Genomic DNA, 17,013 nt, shown 5'->3' with positions numbered 1-17,013 from the left:
CTGCTCATCGTCCACACGTTACTTCCATTCAAAGCTACATTCCACACATATACCTTCAAAAAATTTTCCTAACATCTAAATCTAAATTCGATGTCAACTGAATTAACTTTATCAGAAACGCTTCTCTTATTATTAACAACCTGCATTTTTTAGCCTGTCTACTTCGGCAGTCGTCAGTTATTTCGCTGCCCAAACAGCAAAACTCAAATGCTAGTCTCAGTTTCTCTTTTTCTAGTCTGATTCCCCAGCATCATTGGATCTAATGCGACTGCATTCCATTAAGCTTGCCTTACTTTTATTGATATTCACCTTATAATCCCTATTAAAGACAGTGTTTATTCCGCTCGATTGCTCGTTCGAGTTCTCTGTTGTCGCTGTTAGTACTCACCATCGGTAGGAAACTCCTGCACTTCCGGTACACACATTTAAAAGTGAACATAGTAGTCCTAGCTTCTGGAACTGTTTCGTTCCTTCCTCAGAGATTCAGGGAAGGCAGAGAGATAGGAAACGCTAGATAACACAGGAAGGGCAGATCACTTGGACTCCAGAATCAGAGGGACCCACCTGTTGTCACCATGAGCGGAAACTCTAATCCGGAAGCTAGGATTAGCTTTTTATTTTAACTGTAATGGATACGAGGTTGTGGTTGAAAAATAAATGTTAAAATGTCGGCTCAGCGATCTATGTACAAAATAAAAACACGAGGATTTACTCGTTTCTAAGGTCAAGCCTGTAACATCGGAACAATCGTACAAGGATCTCTAAAAGTGACAGATATAGAACATAAACAAGAACAATAAAAGCAATAATAAAATAAAGTGGCTACTTCCTTTGTAGCCGTGCCCTCTTGAGATGCATATCCACGTGACCATCGACCGATAAGTATATTGAAACAGAATTCGATATGTTTTTCTGGGAACTGGCAGCGTCACAGTAACAAGGATTTGGGTTTTTAGTTTTAGATTCGTCTGCCGGAAGTACCAGAATTTCACCTCCTAAAGACCACCTATTCTGTTAGTTTTAAATTAATGGTTTTACTTGAGTGATTTTTCTTTTGATGTATGTAATGAAACAGTTTCTTTTTTCGGAATTTTAGTTTCACAGCCACCTTAGTGGCTTAAAAAAATGTAACAAAAATGTGGAGTACTCTTTGTAGGCAAGTCAGAGGACCATCCTGGGGGGGAAGGTCGGTTGAACTTTTCTGATACTGCGCATCTGCTTTGACCCGCGAGGCAATGATGTCGTGCCGAGTGACGCGATGCTTACGGAAAGAGGAAGAGCAAATAACACTGAAAATAATTATTTTGTGTTTATATTATTTTTTGTGGAGTATTTGTCGTGACGTAGTGGTCTGTAGCGTAGCTCGACGTCCAGGTTTGGCTGAAAGGTGATAGTCGGGTTGTGAGTTCGCGAAGCGGCATCGAAGGCTTCAATTAAGTACCGCTGTGCTCGGGCTCTGTGACAGGTTGGTGACGCGGCCTGCGCAAGGCCGCAGGCAGTGCCGCCGGCGCCCGGGGCAATTAATCCGGCGCTAATTTGGACCGAGGCGCCGGGGCTCCTGTCTCTCGCCGCAGGCGAGTGTGAGGCTCTAACCGAGGTGATAGCGAGAGTAAACCAGCGAGCACGCTTTTAACGCGGCGTGTCAACCACGAGGACAAACTGTGACGGAGCCCTCGGAGCAGTTGCCGTTGTCGTTCACGAGCTGCTGTGGGTCTTTCGCCAGAGCCCAGCGCGCACTCAGCAGGAGTCGTTGTCTGTCATTGATATCCGTTCCGTATGTATTTTCTTTTATTCTTGATCTTTGGGCTGCGAAAGTACCAAAGAGCTGGTATAGTTGGAAGGTTCTTCGTTCGACGAGGCGATTAGCCCGTAACTATGATTGCCTCAACACACTTGTTGTAGCTGTTACTGGGATTGCCTTGGTCCTGGGGATAGACGACTAAACATTTTTCTCCGTTTTCTGTCGTAAGTTGTTACCAACAGTCTGGTTTCTTTACTAATCTAACTTTCCTTTGATAGCAAATACTGTCGTTATCAGATTTCAGCTCATCGTGATCTCATAGAAAAATATAAACTTTCGTAATAGTAGACGTTGGGACCTGATACATTCCTCTCGCAAAGATACGTACGAGTATGTTTCCGCTGATAGTCTTTGCGTTGCTCTTCGACAACTTTTAGAGACGCCATACTGAGGTGCGTGTTACAGTACTATGCTGTTTCAAAGGCCCAAATGGCTACCAGCGTGCTGTTTCATGGCGACGGTGCGCTGAAGGTTCATCACAAACATCTTACTGTTACAGTTGTCTTCTTTTTTAATTTTTATTTTTTTAAAGAATACACCGTCCTAAGACTGTCTATTTCTGTACAGGTCATATCTGATAATGTCTGCCCAAAGCACGTAAACGCACACTGTGTATCTGCTTTGGGCTGGCTGTATCAGATATGACGTCTGTACAATAGCTGCACTCCTACAAGAGATTAATTTTGTACCAGTTACATCAATGTTACGCACATGTGTTGAACTGTATATTTATCATCCAGCACAGTGCACAGCAAAATGTTTTTAATGGTCTAAGAATACTGCACTCGATAATGGCCTGAAAGCCGAAATCTAGGTTGTACACAGGAAAAAAACTGAAATATACAGTAATAGGGCGATGTATTCTTTCAAAAAATTCTGTTTGACTGTTGCTCAGCACCATCGAGAACTTAGTTAAATGTTATTTAATGACGCATCAGCGATATAAGGCTTAAAAAATACTGTGAAAGCTGATACAAAAGACTGAAAACATACATTTTCGGCGTAGCGTAGTGGATAAAGACGTAGATTAGACAGCCGAAGAAAATAGGTTCATGTTCCGCTCTTCGTGTTTTTAACACATGCTACGAATTTCATATGAATGTAATAAAAGTATGTTCTGCAATTTCGATTTTGTTTACTTACGTTCCTGTGTGATTTGCAAACGAAGGATGAAATAAATCCTTGCGTGTTTCTTTCCAAATATGTGGCGATTTCTGAGTGTATGGTTAGACAGGAAGCTAGGAGGAGAACTTAAAAGTGAAAAAAAAGCACCCTACTGGAGATGGGGCGGACGCCATTTTGTCTTGGTTCCTGTAGCTGTATGATTCTGTACAACAGCGAGGGATTTCAAAATGGACCGAGACTGCAAGCATGTATGCGCAAACGAGCAAAAGAATTAAGTACGTATTGATTCGAGAAGATAAGTAAAAATTTATGATTACCTATTCTTTCAACAGACCTGTCGTATGTTGTTTTTGCAAAGATCTCTACAAAGAATGACTGATGATGATGACGAGTATTCAATTTTGATCGACGGTATGGACTGTCATGATGGTCTTCTACAATGGCCAGAAAGGCTCCGTGGCAGTATTCCCCGTCGAGAGTTTTTTATCTGCCTAGGCAAACAACTCGTAGAATGTCACATGAGCTGGCGTTCAGATTCTCGCCATCATTCTGCCGATTCTTCAAGTAGTAACTGATCCTTTGCAGCCAGCGGTTCGCAAGTCCCGAAGGAAGCATTGTTCCTTTTGCCCAACACATATCGAGGGGAAGTCGACGCGCTTGTGCATTGGCCGTGAAGTCCGTGTGTATCTTGACTGTACGAAAATAATACGCACGAAGTGTTTCAGTGAAAGGCATTAAGATTTCGCAGAGTTATAAGTACAACTGTGTATTTCTGTCTACAAAACTTTTCAGTTTCACAAGAATCAAGCAACCTTCCGGTGTGTGGCGGAGGGTATTTTGTGTAACAGTGTCACCTCGTCCTTTTTCAGTTCGAGCTCGCATATGGTTCGCGGGAAGAAAGATTGCTGGTAGCCCGCCCGGTTAGCTCTGCGGTCTTACGCACTGCTTTCCGGGCGGGAAGTCGTGCCGGTTCCCGGCACGAATCCGCCCGGCGTATTAGTGTCAAGGTCCGGTGTGCGGACCAATCTGTGTATGGTTTTTAATGCGGTTTTCCATCTGCCTCGGCGAATGCGGGCTAGTTCCCCTTATTCCTCGCCAGTTACACTATGTCGGCGATTGCTGCGCAAACACTTTCTCCACGTACGCGTACACCATAATTGCTCTACCACGCAAACATTGGGGTTACACTTGCGTGGTGTGAGACGTTCCCTGGGGGGGGGGGGGGGGGGCACCTTCGGTTTGACGCGGCTGTGGGGTGAGTGGACTGCTGTAGCCTGTTGTGGGGTTGTGAAACAGTGCGGGCTACGACGGGGACGAAGCCTCTCCGTCGTCTCAGTCTGGCCTGTAACTTAGCCGCGATGAATTTTATATTTCCTGAAATTAGGTACCTTTTGGTATTAGTTAAAACAGATTTATAGTAATAAATCACAATACAGTTCGCTGTTGATGACATATCTGGAACCTTCCCTGAAATACCTATTCGCTAGAGGTAAACATCTTGTACAGGCGAATCCTATGGACAGGCGATCCTTAATCGTGTATCAGAATAGATCATCTCGTGACGGATTAGAGACAGAGCACAAACTCACATTGACGAACGGAAGGGAAGGAAATCGTCCGTGTCCTTTTTAAGGAACCATCCCGGCAGTTGTTACGATGAATATAGACGTGGGATGCGTTAATGTTATGCGTGGTAGGTAGAGAAACAAGCTTTAACTTCAACTTGCATTTCCCGGAAGTTCACATTTTGATGTTCTTGAACACACCGGTTAAAAACTATTGAAAATAGAGGGATGAAATTTTGTATACTGTCTTGAAACATACTATGCTTATGATTCAAAACTGAAACACTGTGAGTTAATCACTGAAATTGCTGATAATCAGTAAGAAAAAATTTCTGAACCATAAATTTTTGACCGCAACATATTTTTAAAAGTCTACTTTAAACATAATATTGTAAAGAAATTCCAGAAAAAAAATCAAACATTTACTTTGATTTTTTGCGATATGTGTACCTACGCTGTACATGAATAATAAAAGTGTTTTGTTTCACTTGCAACAAAAAACACAATTCAGAAAAAAGTAAGAGACCAAAAATTGTGGTTCATACATCAAATTGTTCCCAAAAGAACTGTTAGAAGGTTGTAGGCATTACATGCACTTCCAACTCATTCTTTGAGATACACAGTTTAGAAAAATGAAAAATTTTTGAAGATTTCCCCTTGTGCCCCCTTTCACCATGATCATCCTTTCTTTCTCGTTAAAGCGTCACATAGCGATCTTTGTGTCACGTACAAACTTCGCAACAGTTATTTCTGTCTGTGTGCTACGGTTGTATTTACACGGCTGATAATCGTCTGAAGCGTCGCGTTGTTGTAAACTATTCTAACGAAGCGAGAATAACCGTATGTTACCATTAGTTTGTGAAGTATTACATGCAAACGAAATACACGGTAGAAGATATTGCTCAAATGAGTCGCCCTGATTTAATTAGCGAAATAGTGTGATTGAAACAACTTCTTGTATGTATGCTCCGCCACCTGGAAGTTAATCCGATTATACAAATAACTTTCTGTACAGAGAAATAATAAAAACGCGAAGTGCCAAAGAAATTGCCGTTACGCTTGTGAAGACGTTATCCTCTTATTCACTATCTTTCGTCCTGCTCTCTTTCGCCAATATTGGCAATCTTCAGTGGCGGAAAGAAGGCTTCCGATGGCAGTTACTGGGCCTGCAGGCTGCTGTTTTGAAAACAGTGGACTTTTTTTTACCAGCAATCAAGTTAATGCTTCGGTCACCAGTGCCGCTGTTTCGACTTGCACATTGTTTCGAGTTCACCTTCTCGACTAGCATTTATTTACGCTTCTAGAGCTGCAGATGTGAAGCCCCACGGTACTTAGACTTTAAGGCCCTAGAAGAAGCTTATCAGTATTCGTAATTGAGCGCAATCAGCTTGAATCTGGATAATTATGCTCAACTTTGAACCCAACACGGTTTTTTCATCGTTTTTATTCAAACTGTCGCCGCACACAAGTGGTAACATAACCGCTCATCAGTCAAGGAGTTTACAACTGTATGAAAGCTATTGAGAAACATTAAATGATTTAGCCCACCTCCGTAGCGAGTCACCAGCGAGTTTTACTCTCATGCGGAGGACACGGATTTAATTCCTGGCACTGGCCAGAGATTTTTCTTTCGTCGAAGGGTAGGAAAGGTGTGCGCTCAGCCTCTTGATGCCAGTTGAAGAGTTATTTGAATGGGAAGCAGCGACTCTAACGTCTGGGTAGTCGACAAAGGCGTGGAGTGCCGTGTGGTGACTCGCACGTCCCTCCACACGGTAACTGCATGACGCCACATTGCAGAGGATGACACGACGGCCGGTCGGTCTACATCGCGTGGTCTTCAGTGCCGGATCGCAAAGTTAACTGATTTATAATAGCAGTGAGTTTCTTGAGACATTTTGTACTTAAAATAATGATTTTCTTCTGGTTACGAAATGAGCAGAAGGTGATTAGGATATTTATAGGAGGGTGATTTTCAAAGGACGTATGATGAAAAAGATGGGGCCTAGAATCCCGTACCAACCTTTGCGAGGAGTTGGAGAGGAAAATGGGCATTCTGTTAAACCTAGAATGTTGAGGAGACCTCCTAGTGTATTTCATGGGCAGTTCGGAGGGGAGAGTTAAAAGTTTCGTTTGAATATGATGTGGAGAGTGTGCAGGTTTAATATTAGGGGCTGTGTTGGTAGAAGCGCGGGAGAATATAGGAGGCATCCATTAGGGAGAAAAACAATTGAGTGGGCGGTGTCATGTTTGGTGGGAGTGTAGAAAATCCGAAGTTATTCACTGATTGAGATGAGAAGGAAGAAATCAATAAGTATCTGAGTGAAGAACGATGGAAGGATAAGGAAGACGAAGCGGGGTGCGTAACGTTTGCTTATTACTACACAAAAAATATATTTTTATCAATTTTTGAGTCAATTTTATCACATTATATCATTGAGACACATTTCCTAGTATTCCCTGCTCCATTAGGACGCCATTTTGCAACCAACATGTCGATTTTTCAGTAAAATTCATTTACTAGCTCGTTCCTAAATATAAACTATATCAATTAAGTTATAGTTACCTTAAAAGTATCATCTGAATAATAGCACTTTCATTTGAAGCTCATTATTATAGAACTTCTTTCCTTTCAACATTTTTTTCGTCATCCTTGTACCATTTGAGATAAGTAAGATAGCAACGGATTAATGGAATGTAGTCGAATTAAATCAGTAGAGATCTTGAGTAGAAATGAGACACTAAAGGTGATAGATAAGTTTCCATATTTGTGCAGCCGAAGTATACATGGTGTAAGATGCACATTGGCTATAGCAACGAAACTATCTCAGAAAAGAGGAACTTCCTAACATCATTACACATTATAAAGTTCCCGCCGCATTTTTCTGTCCAAGGCTAATGTGAAGGCTAATCCCAGGAACTACTGTAGGGATGTTGATACGGTTTTAACTAATACTAGAATGCATCACGAGGAAGGTTTGTGTGTATAATTTGTTATCGCTCTACAAGACAAGTCGCGTTGCTGTAAATTCTTACGAGCAGAACATGGCAAGTGTCATAATCCGATTTTCCAGAAAATTCGCTCAGTGGAAGAAGGGTCAAAATAAGCGAACGTACGTCTCTATTTAATCGTTGATACTCGACCGTTCCTGAGTAAACAACGGTCAGAGTTTTCGAGGCACTTAATGTGCCTTTCAGCGAGTAAATAGTTCAATAGAAGCGGTGACGCAGTGGCTTAACGGTTTTGCGCCCCCTGTCAAAACCCAATAATTACAAATACTTTTGCTTTTCATTTTTCTACCTATGTCCGTAGGATATTACAGCACGAATGTTTCCCAATGTATATAAAAATAATTTTGTCCTTATTCGTCCACTAACTGTATATCTTGTGAATGAATTTAAAAAATGAGAAAATTATTTGGAATTATTTTCGGTGGAATTCCTGTAATGTTTTCGGTAAAGCGATCCGTTATGCATGGTTTCCGCGAAATTATTACAAACGCGTGAAACTTTCAGCAAAGTAAACCCCGTTTCTTTTCCGAGTGAGATTCGTACGAAGAAATGTCACTGTAGCCCACCTGCCTTCGCGCGATGCTCGTGGTGTTCGGAATTTCTACGTTTCGAATGTTTCTACGATCGTAGAACCAAGGGAATGCACCAAATCTTCCTAAAGAATAAACATAACCAAAAATAATAATAATTACTATAAAATCTATATAAGGTTGAAATACAGGAACATGAGAATTTAAAAAGATTGTAACCCCTAAAAATACCATACGCACACACATGGGTAATAAATGTATGACACCTAATTGTGAAATCGAGCTGTAATTTTACAGCTACTGTGACGCTCTTGTAACCTGTAACTTGATAAGAAACATTCGCGTGGGGTAATCTTCTATGGACATGGGTAGATAAATGACAAAAAAAAAAGTGATGGGGTTTCGAAAACGGCGCGCAGAAAGTGAGAGGCCGACACGCTAGCCACTGTGCCACCATTTCGGCTGAGACTATTCGTGCGGTAAAAATACTTCTAAATTACGTCGAAAACTTTGAGCGTCGTTTTCTCAGATACAGTCAACTGTCTACCGATAATCCTGGACACGTATTCGCTAATTTTGACTCTTCTTTCACTGAGCGAAGTTTCTGGGAAATCGGGTATGGTACTTACCGTGTTCTCCTCGTTACTGCTACACAGTGCAAAGCCGGTGTGGGTCATTAGTATAATGTAAGTTTAATTTCTGTGAATTGTTTTCTGAAAGTATTTGTACGGAAACGTAGGTGATAAGTAGTTCACAAAAAAAGAGACTAGCAGTTTTTGAAATGCTGTGCTACAGGAGAGTAAGAAGATTAGATGGTTAGATTGAGTAAATAATGAGGAGATAATGAATCGAACTGGAGTAAAAAGAAATGTATGGCAGAACTTGACTGAAAGAAGGGATTGGTTGATATGATAAATCCTGAGACATCAAAGCTCGTCAGTTTGGTGATGGAGGACCTTGTGTTGGGGAAAAATTGTCAAGGGACACCAATGCATGAATACAATAAAGAGGTTCAATGGATGCAGTTTGCAGTAGTTATTCGGAAATAAAACGCTTTCGTAGGATAGACTGGCAAGGAGAGCTGGCTCAAACTCGTCTTCGGCCTGAAGATCACAGTTTACATCGCTGTAAATTTTGTGGTAAAACTGTAATACTACTGATTGCTAAACTCCTACAATACAGCTTACTGATGTGTTGTGGAAAGTGGTGATCAAGAGAAAGTCTGCTGCTAGCTGCAGAGCGGGGGCGTTGGGCAGGTAAAAGTTGCGGAGTACGTGTGAACCGTGCAGGGAATGCTCAGCTGTATTGCGTGTCCTGTTTGACAGCGGCTAGCTAGTAGTACAGTAGTGGGGAACCCCAGCACTATGCAGCGACGAAGCGGAAACTCCACACGAGGCACCGCAAACACTCTACAGGCCGACCGGCTGTGGATCGGTACACGATAATCATTGCGCGTATGCAGCCCGCGTAACAGAGTAGTGTATTGGGTTGCCAACATTTCCCGGCGTAAGAAAGTTATTTGCGTGCTGCCAGCCACACGTTCATGTTTTGAAGCAGCGTCACAAGATTACTCTTCTCGTTATGCTCGTATCACAACAGATCTCGCCACTTTCCACCAAGGCCACATCGCCCTGTACCGCCAACTGCAATTTCTGGTCGCAAGAGTTCTGAGTTCCGCAGCGATTGGCAACATCCACACACACTTATCCATGTCCTCACAATAATTTTGTTAATTTTTACGTTTTCTGCGTATAGGCCGTATTGACACATACTTGAAATGTGGCGCTGTATTTGACCTGTATATAAACCAATGAGCCGCGTGGGATTAGCCGAGCGGTCTAAGGCGCTGCTGTCATGGACTGTGCGGCTGGTCCCGGCGGAGGTTCGAGTCCTCCCTTGGGCATGGGTGCGTGTGTTTGTCCTTCGGATAATTTAGGTTAAGTAGTGTATAAACTTAGGGACTGATGACCTTAGCAGTTAAGTCCCATAAGATTTCACACGCATTTTTTATAAACCAATGCTATCGGTAGTGTCCAGTCACGTAGCGTTTTCTGGGCTCCCGGAAATGAATGCTGCGGCTATCAGCAACATTAACTTCGAGGAAACATGTGCCGTCGCGAAAGTTTTCGCTTATAGCTTTTCATAAAAAAGAAATTGCTATCGCATTTGCAGAGCGTCGACACGACAGCCGACAGTCGCTCATTTTGTCCTTGCTGTCTGCACGAGAGTTTCGTCAATGCAGAAAATTCGGCTGCTGAGTTATTACGCCCGCGGTCAGATATGTATGAAATACAGCGTAGATGAGGCTGTTACATGAATGATCTGTGACGTATTTTTAGCTCGGTATCTTGAAGAAGTGTGACGAGTAGTTTCAACCTGTGAACGCTCCTGACCAATTCCGACACTCCTTTAAGTAGGTGTCGACATAGAGCTGGTAAATGCTACTGTTCGAGGGATATCATCTTCACAATAGTTAAAAATACTTGTCTTTGTGTTCGGTCGCAGATTGCAGGCTTCCAAGTTCAGGGTACACTATTCGAAAATTACTCGTTAATTTAAATACAGGTTGTTAACCTATTACCTGTTTTATTTTTAAACAAATATATACAGTGCGGACACTTTAAAGTGCTAGTCTTAGGTGCGTGAGTTTTGGACTATGGTTTCAGATGTCGGCAGAGGTCGGGCGTGAACTACCTCGTTTGCGACGCTGCCTCACTGTTGTACGTTGCTCGTTGTTTCCTTATCTTATTTAAAAGTGAGCGAATCCTCGTCCGTCAGGGGATCGGAGCACGACTCGGACACTAGAAGACGTCGGCGTACCTTATGACTGTGCATCATTTCGGCTTACGCAGCAGCACACATTACGGATATAGACTGCCAACCCTGCGAAAAAGAGGCGGCCTTTTACCCCGCACCAATACTCTCCCCCAAGCAGTCTACGTTTTCGTCCATTTACGCTCGGGCTAACGGCCACGTTGCAGTGTCTACGCTGCAATACTTTGTTAAAAGGCAATACTTTGTTAAAAGACAATCGGGATAACCTGTTTCCAACCAGAAATTCCTGGAAAATGATATCAAGCAGACGTAGAGGCGGTTAAATTTTCTTGAGTGTCGACTTTTGAATATCGATGTTGACAATATAGACATATCGAATGTAAAATAGCGATACTATCGTTATATCGAATTTTCGCTGTATCAGAAACAGGGGTCCGTATCTGAAATAAAAGTTTTTAGGTTTTGAACAGAAAATTACGCTCATTTAAGGTGGTTGTATGAGAGGTCTGTGTCGTAATTTATTTACATACAAATTTTGTGAAGAAATTTATTTATTTTAAGTAAAAATTGCACTATCGTTTTCATTGGTTTTAAATTATAGGAAATATATAGGGCGGGCTAATTTCAGTATGCCAGTATTAAAATAATTCGCAGAACTTGACTAAACAGAAGGAACATATTGATATCCTCAAGTATCAAAGAATAATTTACTGTCACCAGAAGCCCTGAAGATGAAGCTGTGCATCGAAATGTATATCGGTTAATAAAAATGCTATTTCAAAGACTTTCATTTAATTTTCCGTGTTGAAAAGGCCAGCAAACTTTTTCTTTGCTTTCAGTTTGAGGCCTTCGGAAACTCTTTGTAACAAAGGAAACGAGAATTGTTGCATGGTTAAACATTTCAAAGTGCACACAACTTTTTTTTATTTACGCAAGAGAAAATGAGAGGTGAGACGGGATACGTCTAGGCGCAGTAACGTCTTTCGAAAAGTGTGGACGATACGGCGGACAACAGCGACTATTCCAGTCGGACTTGTGAGTCATGCAGCGCGTTTTCACAACAGACAAAATGAAAATAAAGAGACGTACTTTTTTTAATGTCGTTGACAGATGCTCTATGCAGTTTATCAGAAGACAACACTATTTCCTTACACTGTAAGAGTGCTGGTAATAGGGTAAAAAGTGATGCGATCGGTGGGTGTGCTGGGCCAGCCCACGAGACCTTTAGTACCAGCGTCATCGATACTGGCGCCATCGGTAGAAGCGGTTCGGTTCGGATTCGTGTAGAGCTATCCGGCCCTCTGGCCGATAAACATCTCAAGTAAATTGGCCGCCCTACAGGGCCGTCCCACAGGGCTTATCTGCGCGAGGCCGGTACTGACGTCACGCGAGATAGAGGTGTGTCACCTGCGCACCGAGTGTTTGTGCGCGCGCAATGTGCGACCGATTTATGGGGTGTGGGTGGTGCCGCCGCGCCGACTTATTAACGCTGCGCGAGAGGGCGGTGCCTGGCAGAATGCGGGCGCCAGTATAGAGGCCACGGTTTGTCTCCTTGTTCACAACGCCGCGTTTCTCGCATGAAATACCTAATTTGTGTTCGTGAACTGGTTTCGGGTACAGACACTGCGTGTGACCGGAAGCATGTTATCATCCACCTGACAAGCATAAACGTAGCCCGCTCGTTCCGTTTTCGGCAGTGGTGTTTACGCTGCCGTAGGCGGCTTCAGTGCATATATGAGAGCCTTCACTCTGATAGAAACGAATCCGATCATTTTGGGGAGGATCTAACGGAAATGGTCATCCATTCTTTATAGAACACTTCAGTGACGGCATCGATTGACGAGCCTCACCGCAAAGTCGACGCTCCATAGTGTCCTATACCTAAACAGCCATGTTAAAATCAATATTCTGACCAAGCCGCCTCATAACACATTGCTGCGTTTCACCCGCTTGTCCAAACATACATATCAACAACAGTTCTGCATCGTTGATATAATTCGAAATTCGTGGCACACAAAACAAAAACTGGCAAATAAAACTACGGAACATGCGTGTAACGACAAAATCGTCTGTTTCCCATGAGAGAGGGACGGGTCAAGGGTCTGCTGAACAACGTCAGTACGTGATGGAACGTCCCCTTGCTTGGTTGGTTGGTTGGTTGGTTTGGGGGATTCAAGGGACCAGACTGCGACGGTCATCGGTCCCTCCCCTTGCTTGGTTGGAGGCTTGAATCCGTCATGCCATCCTATCGATAAAATCATCAACTAGCCTTGTTCAACTCTTCAGTGGCGATTTTGGGTAAGTAACGCACAGTACGTGGTTGACGACGTCCTAAAACAGCTCGTTTCGAGCCGGCCGAGGTGGTCGAGCGGTTCTAGGCGCTACAGTCTGGAACCGTGCGACCGCTACGGTCGCAGGTTCGAATCCTGCCTCGGGCATGGATGTGTGTGATGTCCTTGGGTTAGTCAGGTTTAAGTAGTTCTAAGTTCTAGGGGACTGATCACCTCAAATGTTAACTCACATAGTGCCCAGAGCCATTTTTTGAGCTCGTTTCGAGCGGTCCCGTAAGTGTGCGATGGGTTCATGTCAGGGGAACAGGCAGCCATTCCATTCTGGTGATACTCCTGAGCTGAAGGAACGTGTTCACGAGAACATCACGCGAGTTATCATCAATCAAGACGAGATTGTCACCGAAATGTTGGCGATACGATCCCACTACTGGTTTCACAGTACCATAGAGCAGATAGATTGCCCTCGACAACCGTCAGAGGTATTCGATGGCCCTGTGTAATGCCACCCCCGAACATCACTCCACCACCATCTGGTTGCACGTGTGGGACAAAGTGTTTCAGGCGTTACATATCATCTGTTTTTCTCCAAACACGTAGTCTATCAGGGTACAAGCAGATCCGAGTTTCGTCCGTAAACAGCACTTGACGCCAATTATGAGCCGTCCACTCTGCATGATTTCTTACACATCTATAATGGAGTCTATGGTGTTGCGTCGTACGACGTGGTGCTCGCCATGGTGGTCGGGACTGGAGATTCGTACCTTGCAGTTACCTTCTAGCAGTTTGTGCAAAACATGACCTCCTCCAGCCCCTACGAACGCCGAATTCCGTTCTGGAGCACTCAGTCCATGGCTCCACTGATTCAAAAGGCGTAGATATCGATCATCCTATGCACCTGCAGAACGTGGACGGCCTGTGCTGGATCTGATTCCATGTCCGCACCACCATCACTTTGACTCTGGTGCATACCGTTGTTCACGACTACCCGTCGTGGCTTGATGGATGTTCACCCTGTTGTTCCACATAGGTCTGTAAAGCGTCCCTAAAGGTACTTGCATTTCACCTGAAATGCAACAATCCATTCGAGTGACATTTTCTCCCCTTAGGTAGCGCTCATGGTGACTGTAAACATACAATGGGAGAAGCGACCTTCGGATACTCGTTATAAAGATGTAGAATAAAAGGCAACGTGTGATTACCCAGAATTTTTATTTCAGCCTCCTGGATCATGTTAACAGGAATCTAATGAACGTGTCCAAGTAATGGTGCGAGAAACACCCCCAAACATCACAGAACAACCTCTGGCCTGAACTTCATTCCTGTATGTTGCAGGTTGAGTGCCTCATTGGGCCGTCCAAATACTCGGCAACATCCATCATTTGAAAATAGGCAAAATCCCTCCTCTTGTGTCCACACTACACGCTCTCCGTCAGCTACTGTCCAGTTCCTGCGTAGTTTGGCCCATTGAGAACGTGCGCCCATTGACTACGTGCATATTTGTGTGTCGCTGTGAGCAACGCCCTTTTGCGAGATAACCTACTCCAAGTGTTAATTGCATGCAGTTCCCTTCGCAAGGTTCGCTCTAAAGACGTTGAAATGGACCTGCATTCATTGATAGACGTGGTGGTGGTGAGTTCCTATGGGACCAAACTGCTGGGATCATCGGTACCTAGGATTACACACTTCTTAATCCAACTTACGAACAACACACACCCATGTCCGAGGGAGGACTCGAACCTCCGACGGGGGCAGTCGCACGAACCGTGGCAAGGCGCCCAAGACCACGTGGCTCATTCACTGATATGAGCATTTCTTAGAGGGTTTGAGATTAACATTGACGAAAACTGACTCTTGTCCCAGCGCATATGAGAGGATGCCGGTTCAAATCCCCGTCCGGCCATTCACATTTAGTTTTCTGTGATTTCCGTAAACAACTTAAGGCAAATGCCTGGGAAGCTCACTTGAAAAGATCACGTATGATTTCCTTCGCTAATCCGAGCTTTTGCTCTGCTCTAAGGGCCTCTTTGTCGATGGGACCTTAACTTTAAAATAAGCCGACATATGAACAAAATCAGAACAAACATTAGCTGTTGTTCTCCTCTGATCATCTAGCAAACGTCTGTTGTTAATTAGAAATTAACTTTCTAAATGAGAATCCCTTGACATAAGTTGTACTAGATACAGATCTAGTACCCTGTAGTGACAAATGAAAATTTGTACAGGACCGGAATACAAACCCGAACTTCCCACTTATCGCAAACGGTCGCTTTAACCACTTCGTTTACTCATGACAGTCTGCATACTCATCCAAACTTCCACATGCCATGCTGTCTTCATCGTAATCCAAGTACTGCTACGTTTAGTTGATGAATTCAGTGGACTACGATATAAGGATGTAGACAGAGGACATGTGGAAGTTTGGGTCAGTATGGGAAGCGTGCACTGACAGCCGAATTGGTAAGCTGATGAGCAGGAAATCTGTGTTCGAGTGCCGGTCCGGCTCAGATTTTCATATGCTACTAGTGGTTAGTAGATCTATATCTAATACATGTCATGCCAAGCAATTCGAATCAGCGAATTAATTCCTAATTATTTCGTACAGCTGTGGATTGTTAACAGTGTCCGTCCGTTCAGACATTCATGTATCTGTTATTAATGTATTTCGTATATTTGATGCACTTTTTACAGTTTTATATAATTTGCGCCCGCTTTAGTTGCCACTCAGACGTTGAATGTTGCGACATTGTATATTCCTTCCTACAGTGCAGAATCGCAGTGACCATAGTTGGCAAAGAAGTATATTCTTCAGTCGTAAGTTTTAGATCAATGTTTGAAGGGCTGGTTATATTCAGAAGGCTAGAGATGTTGTGGCGGCTATAAGGAGTTATTTTTGGTCCGGATGAACAACTGCAATGAACGTTAAACTCCAGTCTTTCTTTCTTGCCTTTTCTGCGCGTCTACGTAGTGTCGGAATTCAAAAAATTTTTATACATACGATGGTTATTCGGAAAGTAAGGTCCTATCGGTCGCGAAATAGAAGCCACAATAAAAGTCAGAAACGTTTTATTTACAACAATTGGCAACACCTTCCAACTATATCTCTACATAGTCGCTGCTCCGTCGTAGCGTTGTACCAACTTTCCAATACCCTCATGAAGATGGCATCTGTTCTTTCGGACATGTCCGAAAGATACAGATCTAGTACCCTGTAGTGATAAATGAAAATTTTTACAGAACCGGAATACAAACCCGAACTTCCCGCTTATCGAGAACGGTCGCTTTAACCACTTCGGACATGTCCGAAAGAACAGATGCCATTGGTGACTGTGCAGCTCTCTAGACTGTAATTACAATTAAATCAATACCATTAGACGCTCACAGGCGTTGATATACACCAAATGGGGACAGCTGAAAATATGTGCCCCGACCGGGGCTCGATCCCGGGATCTCCTGCTTACATGGCAGACGCTCTATCCATCTGAGCCACCGAGGGCACAGAGGATAGTGTGACTGCAGGGATTTATCTCTGGCACGCTCCCCGTGAGACCCACATTCTCAACTTACAGTCCACACACTACATTCATAGTGCCCCTGCCAATATACCCATTACTCGCGGCAGACAATCCACCGAGTCTCGTAAGAGTTCAGGCAATTCGTGTGCATCCGCACTGAAGGAGGTCATCAGCCGGTTAGCCTAAACGATAGGAAGATGGCATCTGTTCTTCCGGACATGAGCGTGCCAGAGATAAACCCCTGCAGTCGCATTATCCTTTGTGCCCTCGTTGGCTCAGATGGATAGAATGTCTGCCATGTAAGCAGGGAGATCCCGGGTTCGAGTCCCGGTCGGGGCACACAGTTTCAACTGTCCCCGTTGTTGTATATCAGCGCCTGTGAGAAGCTAATTGTAGTGATTTAAT

General features: G+C 43.6%; 1 non-coding gene across 1 annotated transcript; it reads right to left on the bottom strand.

The window, feature by feature from the left end:
• Nucleotides 1–16,515: 16,515 nt before the first annotated feature.
• On the bottom strand, nt 16,516–16,590 carry Trnat-ugu (transfer RNA threonine (anticodon UGU)). The gene has a single exon. It is a non-coding gene; the product is annotated as a tRNA-Thr (tRNA).
• Between the last annotated feature and the right edge of the window lie 423 nt (nt 16,591–17,013).

Source organism: Schistocerca serialis, chromosome 2 (assembly GCF_023864345.2).
Source record: "Schistocerca serialis cubense isolate TAMUIC-IGC-003099 chromosome 2, iqSchSeri2.2, whole genome shotgun sequence".
Classification (NCBI taxonomy): domain Eukaryota; kingdom Metazoa; phylum Arthropoda; class Insecta; order Orthoptera; family Acrididae; genus Schistocerca; species Schistocerca serialis.
This window is presented reverse-complemented; position numbering and strand designations above follow the sequence as displayed.